Source organism: Stenella coeruleoalba, assembly GCF_951394435.1.
Source record: "Stenella coeruleoalba genome assembly, chromosome: 2".
Lineage (NCBI taxonomy): Eukaryota > Metazoa > Chordata > Mammalia > Artiodactyla > Delphinidae > Stenella > Stenella coeruleoalba.
Window position 1 is genome coordinate 18,522,113 of NC_137147.1, and position 22,869 is coordinate 18,544,981.

Below are 22,869 nucleotides of genomic sequence, written 5' to 3' on the forward strand. Positions count from 1 at the left end.
ATAAATTCAACACTTGAATAAATATGGTATTAATATCCAGAAAGTTCTGTAAAATGTACCCTTGGGGATGGGCCCCATTAATTAACCACTACTAGTGCATCACACCTCTGAATTTGGCAGCTTTCTGTTTGATTTTGGTCCTAAGGGGAGCACCTCTGTAATGACACTTTGTAAAATTTATAAAATGACATTCATGAACTCTTTTGTAACTGCTTTGCTAATAAAGTTGAACTAATAACTGTCAGTATAGCAGCAGCCATTGTTCTGAAATGTGCTACAAACTTGTAGGTAGAATAGCTAACTGCTGCCCTCCTCCAACAGACTACTTTTCTTACCTGCTAAAAAAATGAAATCTAAGTGTTGTCCTTTACCACACACTAGTCTTTTTTCCAAGCCTCCCACACAGTGGTAATCAGGGGACCATATGATTTAAAGGTCCAAAATTATTTAAACGTAATCCTTTCTGATCATTTCAATTGTTCCTTCAGGAAATGTTTAGCTGGCCTTGGGGGAAAAATTAGTTGTTCAGTAAACTATTCTTTTTCTCATTTCTTTTCCCAAGAGGACATTTTAATATACTATGTAAGGAGAAATTATAATATATCCTTGTGTCAAACACGAGCAATTTGTCCTTAGTTAGAAATCCTCTGGATTCTATGTCATGCCTCTTTTCCACCAGGGACTTCTTTTTTTAATTTTTATTTTATATTGGAGTGTATTTGATTAACAATGTTGTATTAGTTGCAGGTGTACAACAAAGTGATTCAGTTATACATATACATGTATCTATTCTTTTTCAACTTTTCCCATTTAGGTTACTACAGAATATTGAGCAGAGTTCCCTATGCTAACAATAAATGCTGGAGAAGGTATGAAGTAAAGGGAATCCTCCTACCCTGTTGGTGGGAATGTAAATTGGTACAGCAACTATGGAGAACAATATGGATGTTCCTTAAGAAACTAAAAACAGAGCCCCTGTGGGCTTCTTGCCTTGCTGCCATTTGTAGCTGAGTTTTCCTGCAAGTGTAACTCATGGCCTAATCAGGGTCCACTCATCCTCTCTGGATGACTGAGCTTTTTGCTGGCTGCAAATTCTTGAGTGATGGCCAATTTTTCCATAAAGAGTCCTTGACCCACCATTTCTGCTTTGAAGATGGGGTGTTGGGGGCACTAACCAAGGAGTATAAGTGACCTCTAGAAGTCGAGAATGATCTACAGACAATAACCAGCAAGTATATGGGTATCTCACTCTTACAACCATATAGACTGAAAATTCTGTCAACAAACTAAATAATCCTGGAAGCAGATTCAACCTTACTCTCTCCAGGGTGGAGTGCAGCTCTATTATCACTTTTTTTTTTTTTTTTTTTTTGCGGTACGTGTGTCTCTCACTGTTATGGCCTCTCCCATTGCGGAGCACAGGCTTAGGACACACAGGCTCAGTGGCCATTGCTTACGGGTCTAGCCACTCCACAGCATGTGTAATATTCGTGAACAGGGTCACGAACCCGTGTCCCCTGCTTCAGCAGGCGGACTCTCAACCACTGAGCCACCAGGGAAGCCCTCTGCTATCTCTTTGATTTAAGCCTTGTGAGACCCTAAGCAGAGCACCCAGCCCAGTCTGTCTAGACTACAGACCTATAGAAACTCGATGATAGCAAACTGATGTTAAATTAAGTTGCAGATTTTGTGATAATCTATTATATCAGCAATATAAAATTAATAAAATTAGCTCAGCTTTAATGATGAGTAATGATTTTCTATGCTATAAAGGAAGTCTCATAACTGAATATTCTAAGCTTTATTGTTGACATTCTAAAGATGAAAGAATTTGGAATACTCTTTCTAATAATTATAGCTGAGCTTACAAGGGTACTGTATTACTATAAGTTCTAGGATCTTCTGTCTATTGTGCATGTACAATAACCAAGCTTCATGGTTACTCCACAGAGATTCTGCACAGATAAATTATTCAAAAGAAGATAACAATCGCCAGTAAAACTTTCCTTCAACTAAAATTAATTTTATTTTTTGCTGGGAGAACCAGGTTTTACAAATCCATAGACAAGAGGGCTCTTGCAGATAACTTTTCCTTCCTCTCATCTTCTTTATGCTGGATATCTCCAATGTGTAATGTCCCTTTCTCTAAAATTAAAGATTAGCTTTTATAGAAAATTTTCTGTTTTACTTATCTTAATTTAAGGATTTAATCTGTCCATGGTATAAGTATTGACAACACACAGCATCTTACCCATCTCAATTAGTCCACCCTTCTTCCAATCATGGATGATCTACTTTTGAAAATATAAAACAAATGTGTTTTTCATTAAAATATCTGATAGAGCATTATCTGAAAACCTTTCTCTTTTTCTATATCTATATCTATCTATCTATCTCATCTATCATTTTTATAGGTTCCTGGGCTTTACCTTATATCTCAGTTTATTCACCATGAAAATATTTTAATTTGATTATTTGTGCAATTGTTTGTACAATATTAAAACTTTGCAAGCTCTAAAAGAGCAGATTGAATGCAATTGATTTCTTTATACACTACTATTAAAGTTCAGAATGAGTAATATGAAAGTGAAAAAGCAGGGTCTAGGAAAGTGGAAGGAAAAAGGAACATAATAGGGTTACTTTATAAGTATTTCTGAAACTTCAAACATTAAAGACTTACTTTATCAATATCTGTACATATGACTTTGATTTAAAGTACCACTTTAACAAATATATATATAATATATATTATATATATATATTTATAACATGCTTCTTCTGTATCAAACACTTTATAAGAATTTTCCATGCATTATAATATTTTATCCTCAAAATTATACTGTCAATTGTGTATTTTATAACTGTTTTGGAGAGTTTAAATAATGGTTCATTAAGACAAATGACCAAAATTAATTCAAATACTGTTGAAGGACCTGGAATTGAAGCCAGGTCTTTGGAAATGTGGTAACATGAGGTATTTGTTCTTTCTACTATATTGCAGTAAAATATCTCTCAAACATTTCTACTTCTTTAGCTTCTCATTACATTCACTTGATTCAAGTTCTCATCACTCAGATATCCACACTAATTCTATCCTGAACATTTACTGTTATTATCCTGACACTGTTATTGATTCTATAATTAAGTTAATGTTTTAGAAATACTGATTTCATTCATTCATTCTCTTATTCAAAAAAAGAAAGAAAGAAGAAATAGAGAGACAAACAAGCAAAAAAGACCTCTGGCTCAGAGTAAAGTCCAGATTTCAAAGATCAAATGTGTATGAACATTTAAGGCACTATCTATATAACATGAGAATAAATGCTATGATAAATAAAAGCAATAAGAAGAGTCCTCTTCCTTCAAACAGTGGACAATTTATCTGGACAGGTGCTGAGATGTACAAAGTTAAAACACTACAGAATGGTCTAATAGTGCCAACATATGAGCATGAAAATTTACAATATAGAGAACTAATTTTGGGTGTTTGGGAATGGTTGGAAAGGCTATAATCTGAAATGGTTCCAAAGACTATAATGTAAATAATTCATCTTAAACCAGGTTCTAAAATATTGAGATAGCTGAATGGAAAAAGTGCTGCATATTTGAGGGGTAACAAAACACAGATGAGAATGAAAGTGGGGCTTTGACACTACTTTGGGTCCCTCCCATTGTCATCTATAATTCCAGGAATAATTTGGAGCTAAATTAGGGACAGTTTTGATGTTTGACATCAGAACTTAATATTTTATTAAAGTCATGGAAAACCATTGAAAATTTGTGAGCAAGGAATCACCATGAAAAATCAGGGTTTGCAAAAAATTAATCTGACATTAAAGTATTGGATGAATTATGTTGAAAGAGATTGAAGTAAGAAGAATAACTAAGAAGTCGGGAAGAAGAAGTGGAGGGTAAAAGCTTAGGAAATACAATAAAATATGAACATTTAAAAAGCATCCTTCTACATGTGAATTATAGTTATACATAGCAGTGTTTGAGAGTTTAAGAATGTCACTTCCTCTTTCTCTGGTTCAATATTTAATACATACCTGACTTAGAATTTTGATGGGAGGAGAAGGAAAAGATAAGAGGACAGAGTAGTACCATTATTTAATTTCAAACTTCTGCCCTAGATATCTGGGTAGAAGGGAATAGAGAGAAAAATTTATATAGTCATCCCTGCATTTAGTAGAAAAGTCTATATGAAACCAATACTCTGAAACTGTGTTGCCTCCTACCAATGTACACTTAATTCTTTTTGCCCTTCTGACACTTTTTATGATTAGATGGTAAATATCAACTGAACCCTTTCTCATACACATACTGATTAGATAAAGGAAATGAAATAATGCTTATGGATGAACATTGTCAAATACTTAAAATACCAAAGATGGGCTCCCCTAGTGATGTAGTGGTTAAGAATCCACCTGCTGCACAGCAAAGGAAACCATAAACAAGATGAAAAGACAACCCTCAGAATGGGAGAAAATATTTGCAAATGAAGCAACTGACAAAGGATTAATCTCCAAAATTTACAAGCAGCTTGTACAGCTCAATATCAAAAACACAAACAACCCAATCCAAAAATGGGCAGAAGACCTAAATAGACATTTCTCCAAAGAAGATATACAGATTGCCAACAAACACATGAAAGGATGCTCAACATCATTAATCATTAGAGAAATGCAAATCAAAACTACAATGAGATATCATCTCACACCGGTCAGAATGGCCATCATCAAAAAATCTACAAACAATAAATGCTGGAGAGGGTGTGGAGAAAAGGGAACCCTCTTGCACTGTTGGTGGGAATGTAAATTGATACAGCCACTATGGAGAACAGTATGGAGGTTCCTTAAAAAACTAAAAATAGAACTACCATAGGACCCAGCAATCCCACTACTGGGCATATACCCTGAGAAAACCATAATTCAAAAACAGTCATGTACCAAAATGTTCATTGCAGCTCTATTTACAATAGCCAGGACATGGAAGCAACCTAAGTGTCCATCGACAGATGAATGGATAAAGAAGATGAGGCACATATATACAATGGAATATTACTCAGCCATAAAAAGAAATGAAATTGAGTATTTTGTAGTGAGGCAGATGGACCCAGAGTCTGTCATACAGAGTGAAGTAAGTCAGAAAGAGAAAAACAAATGCCATATGCTAACACATATATATGGAATCTAAGAAAAAAAAATGGTCATGAAGAACCTAGGGGCAAGACAGGAATAAAGACACAGACCTGCTAGAGAATGGACTTGAGGACACGGGGAGGGGGAAGGGTAAACTGGGACAAAATGAGAGAGTGGCATGGACATATAAACACTACCAAATGTAAAATAGATAGCTAGTGGGAAACAGCCTCATAGTGCAGGGAGATCAGCTCCCTGTTTTGTGACCACCTAGAGGGGTGGGATACGGAGGGTGGAGGAAGGGAGACGCAAGAGGGAAGAGATATGGGACATATGTATATGTATAAATGATTCACTTTGTTATAAAGCAGAAACAAACACACCATTGTGAAGCAATTATACTCCAATAAAGATGTTAAAAAAAAAAAAAGAATCCGCCTGCCAATCAGACACGGGTTCGATCCCTGGTCTGGGAAGATCCCACATGTCATGCCACACTACTGAGCCTGTGCTCTAGAGTCCATGAGCCACAACTACAGTGAGCCACAACTACTGAAGCCCACGTGCTTAGATCCCTCACTTCGCGACAAGAGAAGCCACCAGAATGAGAAGCCCGCACACAGCAACGAAGACCCAATGCAGCCAAAAATAAATAAATAAATAAAGTAATTAAAAAAAAAAAAAAGGAAACCTTAATTTACTATAATTTTCTGGATGTATATTTAGATTTATGTAAACGGTCTGCCTTTCTTATATCATTAACCAAGACATTAATCATTAATTCAATCAATCAATTGGCTTTAGATGTAGAGGACAAAGCAGTAAATAAAACAAGTTCCCTGCCTACTTGAAAATTTATGTAAGTATGTTACACATAGTATTAAGGTATTTTATTGATTCACATACAAAAAAAAAATATGCATGCATAAGAGGCTGATCTGTGAAAAGTATCTTCCTTATGCAGTGAGAAGGATCTGAGCTCCTGGTCAGCATGGACTAGATCAAAGGAGCCGTGCTTCCATATTAGTTTGAAAACCTTTTCCTTTCATTCCAACTTAAGATCCTGTATCATCAAGGATGCCCATCCTGAACCACCCTGCTTCACTTCCTCATCCCATTTCTCTGTGTATAGGAAGCCCTATGGTGACATGGCAAAAACAATAGGCACTATTTCTGGTTCTCAGGCTTCCACTCACCAGCTTTGTGATTTTTTTTTTTTTTTTTTTTTTTTTTTGGCCATGACACATGGCATGTGGGATCTTAGTTCCCCAACCAGGGATTGAACCTGTGCCCCCTGCACTGGAAGCACTGAGTCTTAACCACTGGACTACCAGGGAGGTCCCCACCAGCTTTGTGATTTTAAACTAGTCACATAAGTTTAAAACTTTCATTATCTACCCTGAAGGGAAAAAAGTAAGAATTAAATGGGGAAACATTTAATTGAAACACCGGGATATGTAATACCACCAGGCATTGTTTCGAGTCTAAATACTGCTTGAACATTTTTACAAAACTTATGTTTAATAATTATTAAGAAAGAACATTTTTATATGAAAACAAAAAAAGTGACATTATGGAATAGAAAAGATGAAGAATTAACTTTTAAAGAAGCTGAAAGTAAAGAATTCAAAAAAAAATTTAGCTTGGAGCTAGCATTTCTTAAAGAGTGACAGAACACCTCCCATTCATGTGATTGATAAGGAACAAAATTACCCTTCTCTGTCTCTATTGGTGCTCAGGTAGAAGAAACCTTTAGAAGCACTGAAAGGACAATTAGAATAGTGCTGTTGGCACAGTGTGTCCCCAATCATAGTTATTATAATTGCCGTCGTTGTTCATGCTACAATAGGAGTGTAGTGTATTTTTTTAATTGGAGGAAGTATATCTACCATATGGTTCCAATAGTGTAAGACACATTGGCTAGTACATCTTGGGCATTCAGCATACGTTTTTGTGATTGAGTTCTACGCCATACAACTAAGAAATGCTTATGAATCTTCTTAATGTCTTGCCGGCTAAGATGTATTATAAATGCTTGAAACACATTGTTTCATCTTTGCCTTCCACACCCAAAACCAAAATAGTCTAGATTTTCCTTGCTTTGAATTAACAGCCAAAGTGACTTCACTCAGTAAAATCCTGGAGTAAACTCAGCTAAAAATCCAGATATGTTCACATTCATACTCACACACATAACAAAGAGCTTAAAAAAGCTTCACTTTGCCTACGTGCATCGATATTACGTAACAGGAAGTGTTGCAACAGGAAGTCAAAAAACTTATGGAATAGGTCTGCTAATTCATCAATTTGAATGACATTTTGGAGCATAAAAGAACTTGTGTGTTTCTGTCATTGTGTAGAATAGGTTTAGTAATATTTGTCTCAGATGCTATTGTATTTTGAATTATATCGAAGAAGGACAAACAAAAACTAGTTTTTCAGATAAGGGAAACATTTTCCACCTAGATCTTTGTTTATGTCCTTTACCCAAATGTTGCATAGTAATTGAAACCAATTGACATTCTCCTCCAACAAGGCTAATGGACTCTTAAATATAGAGAATGAGGAACTGGAGTTTTGCTGCCTGGGTCCTCTGGGTGGAATTTGTAGATTCTACGAGCATGGAATAGAGGGTGCCCTGCATTGAGATTTTGGCATTGTTATATTTATTGGGGGGTCAGTAACATCCTGTCCCCAGATCAGGTTACCCCCCACAGGTCTAGACCCTCTAATTGTGTGTCCCCCAAACTTAGAACCTTTGCAAACACATCTTTTCCAGACAACTAGTAGAGAGAAAGAGAGATTAATGCAGAATTAGAGTTGCTATGAAAATGCCCTAACGTGGGTAACAGAGCACTTATTAGCTGAGAAGTGGCATCAAGTTCCACCTGAAAATGTTCCCATGTTGTAAGCCTTTGTTAGCTTCTGTTCACTTCTTGGGGAGGGCTAATATTTAGATATTAATCTCTAGCAGAATCAAAACAGGAACTATAGTAAATAATTTACGTAAAGTATGTGTCAAATCTTTATAAAAGAGTTCCAAAATACTAAGCACACAGGACTGTGCTATCCCTTTGCAGTTTTCATCCTCAATGTCTTCCATCATATTCTCAGGAAGACAGTGCTGTTTTATGTTCCTATCTTTTCATATACTCTTTCCTATCTGTTCTGGTCATGAACATGATGTTTATCTTTCTCTTGTTATTCTAAGACTCTATGTTCAACCTCTTTCTGGAAAGAATATATGTAAAAACAACTGTTTAAAATCAATGAGCTATAAATGAAAGCAAGTTACTTTATCTTGTAAAATTTTAATTCCCCAGCCATCTGTCATATTGACACTCCTTATTTTTACTGTGACTCTAGCTCTATCATTTAAATATGTGGTCCTTGTTTTCTTAGCCTCTTGCATTAATACTGATTAATTTAAGACTAATAGAAATAAACATGCTTCTCGTAGAATTATGGAGCTGAGATTTGATCCCACATCTCTTTGATTAACTACTATTGTATACTAACTCTCAAATACTTTTTGAGTATCTCCATTTGGATATCACACAAGCACTTATTTTTTTTTTTCAAAAATACATTTTCTTCTTCCTTTTCCCATCATATCCCCAAACCTGTTGCACCATCTTCATCCCCAATCACAGGGGATGGTTTCACCATTCCGTGCCCAGAGGAGATCTGGAGGTCCTCCTAGTTTCCCCTATACATTTCTTACACTTGTCTCACACTTGCCATTACTATGTTTTGAGTACATTCATGCTCACCAGCCAAATGCTACTAGGAATACAGCAATAGTCAAGGTACTACAGTGGTTCTATTACTCACTGTAACAAAAGAGGCCACACACCATGGGACCAATGGGATGTCTTCATAAGAGAGTTAGAATGGTCTTGCACTAAGGTTTGGGCTTGTGTTAAGTGACTTGGGAAGGCTTCAAGGAAGTAGGAGTTTTTCCTGGATTGAGTAATGTTAGAAAGCAGAGGTAAACTGGCAACATGCTCTTTTTTTTTCCTTAACCGAAGTGACACTGGTTTATAACATTATATAAGCTTTATGTGTACAACATTATATTTCAACTTCTGTATACACTACAGCGTGCTCACCACCAAAAATTTAGCTTCTGTCTGTCACCATACAGTTGATCCCCTTTATGGATTTTGTCCCCACCCACTTCCCCTCTAGTAACCACTACTCTGTTCTCTGTATCTCTGTTTTCGTTTGATTTGTTCATTTATTTCATTTTTGTTTGTTTTTTTTATATGCTATATATGAGTGAAATCATACAGTATGTCTCTTTCTCTGTCTGACTTACTTCACTGAGATGTATTTGGTATTTTAATAGGAAATGGAAGGAATAAAAGAGAACTAAAGATGCACTTGGTTTTTAAAAAATGTGGCACTCCCTGGGGTTAGCGAGGGGAATGGTGTCTGAGCATTTTTGTGGTTTGTACAATCTACTTATTTTTGTCTGTGTTCAGATCTGCTGATGGAGGTTTCTTGTTTTGGTCCCAGTCCATCACAGTCACAAATAGGATATAATGACAATGGACTAGGCTGTTGGTGCTGGTTTTCATGATCCATCTCTCCCTTATAGACACTTTATGCCTCCAGATGCATACCACTCTCTGAGGTTGACTGAATGCCTGGTGTTTTATGTCTACCCATCATTTACAAGAAGTTCCCCTCTCACAGAAGACATGTCTTCTGTATTTGTAATTCTCTTCAATCTTATCTTTAAAATCTTAGCTGGGTACCTTCCTCTGGAAAGCATCATCTAATGAACCTCTTTTTTTTTTTTTTTTTTTTTTTTGCGGTACGAGGGTCTCTCACTGTCGTGGCCTCTCCTGTTGCAGAGCACAGGCTCCGGACGCGCAGGCTCAGCGGCCATGGCTCACGGGCCTAGCCGCTCCACGGCATGTGGGATCCTCCCAGACCGGGGCACGAACCCGTGTCCCCTGCATCGGCAGGCAGACTCTCAACCACTGCGCCACCAGGGAAGCCCTGAACCTCTTTTAAATGATGTCCTCACCTCTTAATTCCTCCAAACAGCGTTGAAAGCATAAATTCTATTAGAGTATGGAATGTATTTATCATACTTACCACTGTCTCCAGCACCTAGCCCAAATAGAGAGTTATTAGAACATATATGCTGAGAGAAATCATGAACAAGGATTTACTGTGTGTTTGTCCCTGTGTGGAGATAAGGGTAAGAAATGAGGCAGAAATGAACAACTATAGCTTCACCTTCAAGTAGCATGTATCAAATGGAAAATATTGAATATTACTAATTCAAAATTAGTTAGGTAAATTTAATTAAACTAAGTGGACATCAGCATTGTAGAAATGTTTTGATTGTTTATTTGTTTGTCTTGGGGAGAGGAGGAGGGCTGAAAACATAGGTTAAGAGGAAGGTCATGTAAGTCCAGAAATCCTTTAGTTTTGTTCCACTTCTGCAAAAATAAAATTTTTATTCAAGCATTATTTGACTGACCAGCACTGTCATTTTTCTTCTTAGTAGCCAAGAGAATTGCCATTGTAGGGAAGTGTACATGTTAAGTTCAGGGCTACACGAGAGAATCTTTTCTTTGTAATTTAAGATGTAGGGAATCCCTCTGCAGCACCTAGCACACTTAGAAGGGAAATAAATGGCAATGAATATATAACCAGATAGAGGTCCCTTGACAGAACAGCAACGTGGAGAAGCTTGACAGCCCCACGTTCTTGTGCTAGTAGAGGCAGGTATGGTTAGTCTGTCCTTCATGTGAACAATTATAAAGCCGACAAATACAAGGACCACTTTCAGTTTCAAATAATCAGCATCCTTAACAGGTCTTTGTTCTTCTTCTCAAGATACATGAGATAAATTCAGTGTCCTTGGCTAAGAATTTTAGAAGAAGAACTTTGCAAATGGTACTGTGGTAAACATTTAAATGTAGATTTTCCTGTTATCAGCAGATTTCAGTTCACTTTTTTCTTAGAGCATCAAGTACGTAGAGCAAATATCATCATCCCCAGTTGACAGATGAGAAAATACACAGCTAATGTGTTTAGTACTCACGGAAGACATCACTAATAGACCACAGAACTCCTTTCTTCAGAGTTGACACGATGCTACGAAATCCTTCTCAACAAAGTGCTCTGAGAAACTATTCAGGTGTTGTCATCAAGGATGGATTTATATGCCCAAGAAGATATACGAAATAGTAAGTTTATGGCGTCTAAAACTTCCAAGGTCATAAAGTTTCAAAATACTAGAACATGTTAAAAGTAATCTAGTATACACTATTCTTGGGCCCCATTCCACTGTGACAGTATTCTCTGTTATGGATTATATCCTGCCTTTTAAAATATTCCTTGTCTTTTTTTCTGGAAAAATTCTTCAGAGAAATAAAAGAGGAGAAAGAGAGAGAGAGAGACAGAGGAAGAGGGAGAGAAGGAGAGAGAAATCTTTCATCTAATATGAACAGTGAAAAATATTTTTAATGAATGTGGTTGATTGGATAGTTTTATCTATACTTGAGACTTTTAAGAACATTTCTTAAGCTTATTGGCCATTGGCCATCCATTAAATACTGACCATAGAGGGAAATAAATTTTCACTATCAAATAATGTCTCTATTTATATCACATATATGTACATTAATGAATGTTGATTGAATTCATAACTAAATCTATATCAATGTATAAAATACAAAGGGACAGTATTTAAGATTCAAAGTTAAAAATTACAGTTATATGGATTACTGATTTTTATTTATTTTATATAACAAATACATATATTATACTTACTATGCTTTAAGCCCAGTTTTCCTAGCTATTTTGCAAAAATATAGATGTTTGTAATATCCATTCTACTCCTATAGCCCCTTCATGGGTGGAAATCTGTTTGGCTATATGTCTTTTCAAATGCAGGGCTCAAGAGCAATGATGAACTCCTTTTTATTTGGGGGCATCATTACTTATGTCTCATATAGGTAGGTGTTCTCTCTGGTGTATGCTCATCTTATTTAGCGCTGTTAGCTTTAAGCCAACTTGATTCTTCTTGGTATTACTGACGAATATATGTTCTAAAAACAACACATTTACAAATGTTTATAGATTGTAACTGTAGCAGTTCTCAGTCCTGCTCTCTCTCTCCAGAAGAGCTGATGAGTTAGTAACTTAAAGTGAAGCTAAGTAAACATGCTCCAATGCTCCGATGAGTTAGTAACTTAAAGTGAAGCTAAATAAAGATGCTCCAATGTCCCTTTGGGATTTAATTATGCAGACTTGTCCTAAACACTATATAAGCAAAATTTCAACTTGGACGTGCAGGCTCAGTGGCCATGACTCACGGGCCCAGCCACTCTGCGACATGTGGGATCTTCCCGGACCGGGGCATGAACCCATGTCCCCTGCATCGGCAGGCAGACTCTCAACCACTGCGCCACCAGGGAAGCCCCCCCTTTCTCTTTTTAGTGCCACTTCCTTCTTGTCCTTCATTTCAGTCAGGTAGCCAATTGTGTAGCAGTGGGATTTTTTTGGGTGTAGATGCAGTGCATTAGTTTGCTAGGGTTCAGATAGCAAATATCACAGACTGGAGAGTTTAAACAACAGAAATATATTTTGTCACAATTCTGGAGTCTAGAGCCAAGATCAAGTTGTTGGCAGATTTGATTTCTTCTGAGGCCTCATGCCTTGGCCACCTTCTTGCTGTGTCCTTATGTGGTCCTTCTTCTGTGTGGGCACATGTCTGATGTCTCTCTCTATGTGTCCTAACATCTCAGAAGAACACCAGCCGGGTTGAACTAGGGACCATCCTAAGGACCTTTTTAACTTAATTACCTATTTAGAAGGCTTATCTCCAAGTACAGTCACATTCTGATGTACTGGGAGTTAAGGCTTCAACACAGGAGTTTTGTGGAGGCTGAATTCAACCACTAAATATGTATACATACACACATGTTTATAGGTATGTCCATATAATTAAGTTATTGATAGGCATCCTGTTGTAAGATTTGGCCCATTGTATCATCTCTCTGTACATGCAGACAGAAGGTCTTATCTTAATATAAATATTACCTACAGTGCTTAGTCTCAGAAAGATATTAAGACAGGAATACCTTGGAGACATTTCAGGTTCAGTTCCAAACCACCATAATACAGTGAATATCTCAATAAAGGGAGTCGCACAAATGTTTCTTGGTTTTACAGTGCATATAAAATTTATGTTCGCATTCTACTGTAGTATATTAAATGTACAATAGAATTTTGTCTAAAAAAACAATGTACATACCGTAATTTAAAAATACTTTATTGCTAAAAAATGCTAAACGTCTTCTGAGCTTTCAGCAAATTGTAATCATTTTGCAGGTGAGAGACTTGCCTTGATGTTGATGACTGCCGACTGATCAGGGGGTGGTTGCTGAAGGTTGGGGTGCCGTGGTGATTTCTTAAAATAAAACAACAGTGAGATTTGCCATATCGATTGACTCTTCCTTTCGTAATTGTGTTAGATAACATTTTACCAACAGTAGAACTTCTTTTGAAATTAGAGTCAATCCTCTCAAACTGCTGCTTTATCAACTAAGTTTATGTAATATTCTAAATCCTTTGTTTTTATTTCAACCATATTCACAGCATCTTTACCAGAGTAGATTCCATCTCAAGAAACCACTTTCTTTCCTCATTTATAAGCAACAACTCCTCATCCATTAAAGTTTTATCATGAGATTGTAACAATGCAGTCACATCGCCAGGGTCCACTTCTAATTCTAGTTCTCTTCCTATGTCTACCATGTCTGCAATCACTTCCTCCACCGAAGTCTTGAACCCCTTGAAGTCATCCATGAGGGTTGGAATCAATTTCTCCCAAACTGCTGTTAATATTGATATTTTGACCACTTCCCATGAATCATGAATGTCTTTAATGGCATCTAAAATATTGAATCCTTTCCAGAAGATTTTCAGTTGACTTTGCCTAGATCCATCAGAGGAATCACTATCTATGGCAGCTATAACCTAAAAAATGTATTTCTTAAATAATAAGACTTGAAAGTCAAAATGACTTCTTGATCCATGGGCTGCAGGATGGATATTGTGTTAGAAGGCATGAAAAACTACATTCATCTCATTATACATCTCCATCAGAGTGACCAAGTGCGTTGTCAATGAGCAGTAATATTTTGAAAGAAATCTTTTGAGCAGTAGGTCTCAACAGTGGGATTAAAATATTCAGTAAACTATGCTGTAAGGAGATATGTTGTCATCTAGGCTTTCTTGTTCCTTTTATAGAGTATATTTTGCATAATTCTTAGGGGTCCTAGGATTTGGGGAATGGTAAATGAGCATTGGCTTCAACTTAAAGTCACCATCTGCATTAACTCCTCACGAGAGTCAGCCTGTCCTTAGAAGCCAGGCATTGACTTCTCTCCAGCTATGAAAGTCCTAGACGACATCTTCTTCCAATAGAAGGCTGTTTCATCTACATTGAAAATCTGTTTACTGTAGCCATCTTCATTGATTATCTTAGCTAGATCTTCTGGATAACTTGCTGTAGCTTCTATATCAGCACTTGCTGCTTCACCTTACTCTTTTATGTTATTGAGATAGTTTCTTTCCTTAAACCTCATGAACCAACCTCTGTTAGCGTCAAACTTTTCTTCTGCAGCTTCCTCACCTTTCTCAGCCTTCCTAGAATTGAAGAGAGTTAGGCCCTTGCTCTGGATTAGGCTTTGGCTTAAGGGAATGTTGTACCAGGTGTGATCTTCTATCCAGACCGCTGAAACTTTCTCCACATGAACAATAAGATGGTTGTGATTTCTTACCATTTGTGTGTTCACTAGAGTAGCACTTTTAATTTTCTTCAAGAATTTTTCCTTTGTACTCACAACCTGGTTAATGGACACAAGAGGCCTAAATTTTAGCCTATTTTGACTTTTGACATGCCTTTCTCACTAAGTTTAATCATTTCTAGCTTTTGTTTAAAGTGAAAGACATGTGACTCTTCCTTTCATTTGAACACTTAGAGGCCATTGCAGGGATGTTAACTGGCATAATTTCAATATTATTGTGTCTCAGGGAGTAGGGATGATGGAGGAGAGGGAGAGAGATGGAGGAAAGGCTGGTTGCTGGAGCAGTCAGAACACACAGGTTTATCATTTAAGTTTGCTGTCTTATATGGGCATGGATTCTGATGCCCCAAAGCAATTACCATAGTAACATCAAAGATCACAGATCACAAATCACCACAACAAACATAATAATAATCAAAATTTTGAAATATTGTGATAATTACCAAAATGTGACACAGAGACATAAAATAAGCAAATGCTGTTGGAAAAATGGTGCAATGCAGCGTTGTCACAAACCTTCGTGTAGTTAAAAAATGCAATATCTGAGAAGCGCATTAACCTGAAGCACCATAAAATGAGGTATCCCTATAGCAAAGAAGAAGCAAGGTTTAAGACATACGGACCAAGAAGCTAGTCTATGGAAAAACCTTTCAATTTTCAGTTTACAAACTTGAATGTTAAAAATTTAGTTCTTCTTAGCCTCTTGACAAAAGGGAATAACTCTGCTATCAGCAGAATTGATAGTGCAACATATACAATTATCAGTGTAAAAAAAATAGTTTCCTTTTTTTATAGAAATCATGTAAAATTCATTAGAGTTTCTCTGATGCAGTACTAAAAACAGAGAATTTACCCATGTGTGAAGTCACACATTTTACACATTTCAACAAATCAGATCCCATCTTTGAGTACTGATTCATCTTGAGCTGTGAAAATCTGGTAGTTCCAGGTGAACAGCACACAAAATTTCTAGCAATGTTGCAAAATGACCTGAAGAAGCAGGAGTTCCAGGGACAAAAGCTCTTACACATTGTCATCAATGTGTCAATGAACGTAGTATAAGAGTAATTCTATTGCCAAATTATGTAGCTGAAAACAATGCAGTGGCAATTTTAGCATATTTGAATTGTTATTAGGTGTGCTTTGATTTTAAGTTCATTTAATGTGTTCTTTAATCTTCAAAGACAATGTTGAACAATGTTGTGCTATTTTCTCAATTTTTATATTCAAGGTATTTGTCAGCCTTTTTAAGATATCTAAATGGTTGTGACTTATTCTAATAGTCATTAATTTTATATTTAATTTTGTATTAAAATTTCCAATTTTTAAAGGGCTCCCTAAAGTGTGGAAGCTTCAGGCCCCACAAAATTTGGGACTGTCCCAAATTTTGTGGAGTTGTGCTAAATTATTGCAGACAAATGGAAATGAATTTAGAGAGACTAAACAAACACCCAAATGATTCCACTGCATCAGTTGAAACCCACATGCACCAATGCATGCTTTATGAATAAAGCTTTTCAAACAGTTTGTATAGATGGAAGTGTCTGTAGAACTGAGTTCTTCTGGAACATGGCATTAAAGATAAGCAAAACTGACCTACTGTATTCTATTGATGAGAGCTGCTTTAGTATCAGAAAAAAAAAAAGTATGTTAAACTAAGATCCCTATTTAAAGTTTTAATGTTGTTTGTATTTAATTTATAATTTAATTTTATCATAGTATTAGAACCATAAAATAAGGATGGAACCTGATTTTATCAAGTACATAATTAAGCTACATTATTATAAACATAATTATAAATTCAATTTTAAGCCAATTTGAGGTATTTGCTACGATTTTGTTCTTTATTCATATATGAGTAATAAAACAAAAACTACCCATGAAACTTACAGGGTATTAAACTGAACAAGTTGGAAAACTAGCATAGTTTTGGTCATGCAACTAGTTAGCATTAAGACCTCCAACAGGGGCTTCCCTGGTGGCGCAGTGGTTGAGAGTCCACCTGCCGATGCAGGGGACACGAGTTCGTACCCTGGTCCGGGAAGATCCCACATGCTGTGGAGCGGCTGGGCCCGTGAGCCATGGCCGCTGAGCCTGCGCGTCCGGAGCCTGTGCTCTGCAACGGGAGAGGCCACAACACTGAGAGGCCCGCGTACCGCAAAGAAAAAAAAAGAAAAAAAAAAAAACCTCAAACAATTTTGTTATGACGTAATTGTCTCATCATTTGAGGAGCTTAAATTAGATGTTCTCTAAAGATCTCTTTTAGTTATGAATTTCTCTGAGTCTATAATCAATGAACTGCAAATCTAATGATCTTAACTGCTCTGCCAGAAGTGGTTCTGTGTCTTGGCTTCTTTCCCTAACACTGTCTTGACAAATATCTAAGAAGTGTAGGTTCCATGATGTGCTCCACTAATCCATAGAAGAAATGCAGAAAATGTTAAAACATCTATTTTCAAAGTATGTTGTGTTTCAATTTTTCTTCATAGGGCACAGAAAATTCATTTGTCTCATTAATATATTTTTTTAAAGTTTAGCATGTATTTTGTGTCTGATAACTCCCATATTAATTATTAAAGGACTAATGTATGTATAATTTTGCCTCAATGAATCTCATCATGCAGAGCTACTCTAATATTTTAGATAAAATTTATGTTATCTTTCTATTATGTTATTCAGCTTTGTGTAACATGCTGTTAGACATAATTTCTACTGTCTTATTTAATATAAAAGCAACTTACATAAATATATCAGAATTCTCTAGTTTAATCAAATACACATCAGGACAATATTTTGTTACGTTAATAAATATAAAAAAATAGAAAATAGTCCTTGGCTGTTCAGTCTGCTGAATTATGTGAATTATCAAGATGGGTAACACTTAGAGGGTCTAAAATCTAAATATGATTACAGGCAATAAAACAGACTTATTTGAGTGACTATCCATGAATGTTATTTCCAAGGAAAGAACTCCTAAATACAAGAATCTCTAAAATAAATCCTGAAGAGGATGTCCTGAAAATTTTATAATATTTCCATTTTTTTACAAAAAACAGACCGATTCTTAAAAACAAATCTAAATCCAACTTTAAAATGTTCTGTGATTTGCTTAGTGAAATTTGATATTGATCACATACTAGAGAATATCTAAAGATTATTTCAACTGATGGTAATTTAAAATCTAGTGTTTTTTTTAAAGTGGCATTACAAAATAAAAAGACAATAATATTTTTAAAAGGGATATTAAGGGAGAATAGGGCGTAAAACCCAATGCAATGCTACAAGCCCTGTTAAAGTGCATCAATATTCAAAATAATATAAAATGAAAGCACATATCAATGAAAAACCATAAATAGATCCAATGACATATAAAGGTTCACTATGTATAAAAAAGTGAGCTTTAAAATTAGGGGAGTCAGAAAATATTACATGATAAATGATGCCAAGATAATGGAATAACAATTCTGATTTTAAAAATATTATGAAGGAAGAAATTTAATCCTTTTACTGTACCACCCTACTAGGTAAATTTCAAGTGGATTAAAGAGTTTTACATTAAAAACAAAGTGTAGGGGAAAACAAGACTGGCCAAAACAGAATAGAAACCATCAAAACTGGGGAGCAATTTAACTTTCTCTGCTTTTCAATGATGGCAATATCCCCAAAGAAAATTTGAAGATATTTAATATATACATATTCAAAAGTTTTATATACTTGATACTTTAAAAATGTCAAACCTCTATTCTGTGTAAAGGCTTTATTCAATCTATAATATCAATCCACTAATAAATACATGGACAGAGTACATGAAAGAATAAGTCACACCTAATTTAAAAACTCATAAGATATAAGCAACCAAAACAACACTGTAGATTTATTAAATAAATGTATTATTGAAAAATGGAAAGACATTACTATGAGTTGGTGAACCCGATGTGCTCATCCATCACCCTTGGCATGATAACCACAAAGAAGACTCTGAATAAGCAATATGCTAGTGTAAAACAAGACCCTTAACAATGGTCATATCTTGTGATTAAGGAATTCTACCCCTGGACTTTATCCTAAGCAGACAAAATATATGGTATGTGGATGTTTGTTGCAGGATTGTCTAATATAGCCTCAATAGGATGCAACGATTTCCTTAGGATATGTAAAATAAGTCACATGGGCACAATAAAAAATTATTCAGCTACTAAAATAAAACAAAAAATTATTGATCTGATAATTAAAATAATCTACTTCATACTAAATGTATGATTATGTAAACATGCACAAGTGTTTTAGATAACATGCATTAATACATATTGTTTTGAATTGGGGTGGTTAGATGATGGATGATTTGCAGTTACATTTTTAAATTAGTACTATTGCTTTAAAAAGATTCCCTTTAAAATAGGATTTTCACTCCTATTCATTATTTTTTGCACATGAAATTGAAATGAATTCAGATATTGTTTACCTTGTTAAGGTAAGAAGTTTAAATTTATTTTCAGTCTTAGAGCAGAGGACTTTCATTCTCTTTTCCTCTGTCTTGGCTTTGCTCCCTTTGGTGTGTGTGTGTGTGTGTGTGTGTGTGTGTGTGTGTGTTTCTTTTACCATTCAGCCAGCTAATCCTCAGAGAAATATGCATTGTTTCTGAGGCCAGGAGAGCCTCAAGGAAGCAATGTGAGTGGTGCACTTTCAACTGCCCTGCTTCCTGCTGCTCCAGCCTCACTGTAAATGATGTAAAATGGCATTATCTTCTTTCTATCTTGACAGACACCAGGTTAAAAGAGCACCATTTCACAGCCAGGCAATAGATCCTCCCTTTGTTCTATTTAACCTAGATCACTGAATGACAACCTCAGGAGACTGGCATGGGCTCAGCTTGATCCTCCACTGGAGGCCTTTGCCAAAATCTCAAATACCAGGTGTTTAGTTGTGATTGTTGGTGATTTTTGTTTTGTTTTGTTTTGCTTTGTTTATACCTTTACTGACAAAGCATTATGCTTTAGCTTTAAGAAAAGGGATTACAATAAATTATTGGAATGTGTTTGAATCTCATATTTAGATGACAACACCTCCCACCCCCACTCCCAACATACACATTCTGGAGAAACTGGAACTGCTCCATAGGAGGCTGACAAGGAGACTCCATGGGCTCTTGTCAAGGATGCCTATTTCAATTCATTTCTCTCCTCTCTTCCAATGCGTTTTCTGCCAAACTCTGAGACAGGCTTTCATGATATGTTGATGATCACAGAGAAAATTCTGCTCTCAAGTCGTTCACTGTCTAGAGGGGGAGACAGATAGATAAACAGAGTGCTACAAAACTGTCCTATCCTGGGTGCAGACAGGGTCTGTGGAGCAGAGAGAAAAGAAGTCTTAACATGTTCTGAGGCTTCAGGGCATGGAGGTTGTCTGGAGAAACTTCAGAGAAGAACTTCAGAGAACCATTCAAGGAAGAAAAAGAAGGACTAGCAGGAATGTTGAAAACTTAGCATGGGTGGTATCTGCCGATAATTTTGAAAACATGACCAGATTACAGGTAAACTAGAGGTGGGGGCTGTTGTGTGAACATGTGTGTGTGTGTGTGTGTGTGTGTGTGTGCGCGCGTGTGCGCGCGTGTGCGCGTGTGGCTTTTTTGCCATTCAGCCAGCTAATCAGGCAACTGGTAGTTCCAGCATGGAACATAATGTCTGACATACATATACAATTAGTGTACAATAGCTAATTGATTGAATAAGTGAATGGAAGCACCTTCTTAATCTGATATAAAATTAAAAGACAAGTCATGTTGAATAATAGTGGCGAGAGTGGGCACCCTTGTCTTGTTTCTGATTTTAGAGGAAATGCTTTCAGGTTGTCATCATTGAGAATAATGTTTGCTGTGGGTTTGTCATATACAGCCTTTATTGTGTTGAGGTAGGTTCCCTCTATGCCCACTTTCTGGAGAGCTTTTATTATAAATGGGTGTTGAATTTTGTCAAAAGCTTTTTTTGCATCTATTGAGATGATCATGTGGTTTTCATTCTTCAGTTTGTTAAACATTGATTGGTTTGCACATATTGAAGAATCCTTGCATCTCTGGGATAAATCCTACTTGATCATGGTGTATGATCCTTTTAATGTGCTGTTGGATTCTGTTTGCTAGTATTTTGTTGAGTATTTTGTGTCTATGTTCATCAGTGATGTTGGCCTGTAATTTTCTTTTTCTTGAGATATCTTGGTCTAGTTTTGGTATAAGGATGATGGTGGCCTCATAGAATGAGTTTGGGAGTGTTGCTCCCTCTGCAATTTTTTGGAAGAGTTTGAGAAGGATAGGTGTTAGCTTTTCTCTAAATGTTTGATAGAATTCGCCTGTGAAGCCATCTGGTCCTGGACTTTCGTTGGAAGAGTTTTAGTCACAGTTTCAACTCCCTTACTTGTGATTGGCCTATTCATATTTTCTATTTCTTCCTGGTTCAGTCTTGGAAGGTTGTACCTTTCTAAGGACTTGTCCATATCTTCCAGGTTGTCCATTTTATTGTCATATAGTTGCTTATAGTAGTCTTTTATGATCCTTTGTATTTCTGCAGTGTCAGTTGTAACTTCTCCCTTTTCATTTCTAATTTTATTGATTTGAGTCCTCTCCCTCTTTTTCTTGATGAGTCCAGCTAAAGGTTTATCAATTTTGTTTGTCTTCTCAAAGAACCAACTTTTAGTTTTATTGATCTTTACCGTTTTTTTTTCATTTCTATTTCACTTATTTCTGCTTTGATCTTTATGATTTCTTTCCTTCTACTAACTTTGGGTTTTGTTTGTTCTTCTTTCTCTAATTGCTTTAGGTATAAGGTTAGGTTTTTTATTTGAGATTTTTCTTGTTTCTTGAGGAATCTGAAAAACTTGGTATAAACGATCTTATTTACAAAGCAGAAATATAGGCACAGATGCAGAGAAAAAACCTATGGGTACTAAGGGGGAAGGTGGGAGGGATGAATTGGGAGGTTGGGATTGACATATATACACTACTGATACTATATATAAAGTAGATAACTAATGAGAACCTACTGTATAGCACAGGGAACTCTACTTAGTGCTCTGTGGTGACCTAAATGGGAAGGAAATCCAAAAAAGAGGAGATATATGTATACACATAGCTGATTCCTTTGCTGTAAAGTAGAAACTAACACACAGTATAAAACAACTATACTCCAGTAAAATTTTTTAAAAAAAAGATTCCACCAAAGTAGAATTTCAAACAAACAAACAACAAAAAAGAGCCAAGCCATTAAAGTTTCACTCATAATTTCCATTTCCTCAGGCTATCAAGGAAAGTGAAAACTTTGCAGTTTTAACACTGGGTGCAGAGCAGAGTCTAGTGCTTTCATATTGAGGAGGAGGTGCTACTGTCACTCACCTGAGCAAAGGTGTGACCTGTCTCCTTTCCTTCCTGGTGGCAAGGCTGGAGCTGCTATTGAACACACAACTAGGCTTCCTGTTTTAAATGTCAGAGAACACTATATTCTTTATTTTCATAAGAACTTTAGAAACCAAAAGATATGGTTTTTAATAAATAAGTGTTCTAGATCAGGAAGCCAGTGTGTATATATGTTTTAGCAGGTGGGTTATAAAATGTCCACTTAATGCCAATCATGTATAGTAGTAGCTTTCTAAATTATAAATGCAGTCATTGAAAAGGCAAACACAGAGCTTAAAATGTAACAGTAAGCTACTGAATTAAATCCAAGTGGAAAAGCATCAAGCAACAGGATTTTATAAATATGTGTAATATCCACAAAGTATAATCACACTGAAAGAAATTTGACTTCTTGAAAGAGTAATATTATTCCTAAAAGATTGAAATTTCACCACATAATTTTTAATCCATAGTTTAAATCAGCCATAGTTTAAATTAGGAATGA

The 22,869-nt window shown here is 36.0% G+C and overlaps 1 pseudogene across 1 annotated transcript; it reads left to right on the forward strand.

Annotated features, from left to right (window-relative positions):
• The first annotated feature begins 11,319 nt into the window (after nucleotides 1-11,319).
• LOC307182295 (KANTR integral membrane protein-like) lies at nucleotides 11,320-21,783 on the forward strand (annotated as a pseudogene). The gene is made up of 2 exons: nucleotides 11,320-11,353; nucleotides 21,544-21,783. The product of its transcript is annotated as a KANTR integral membrane protein-like (transcript).
• The last annotated feature ends 1,086 nt before the right edge of the window (nucleotides 21,784-22,869 follow it).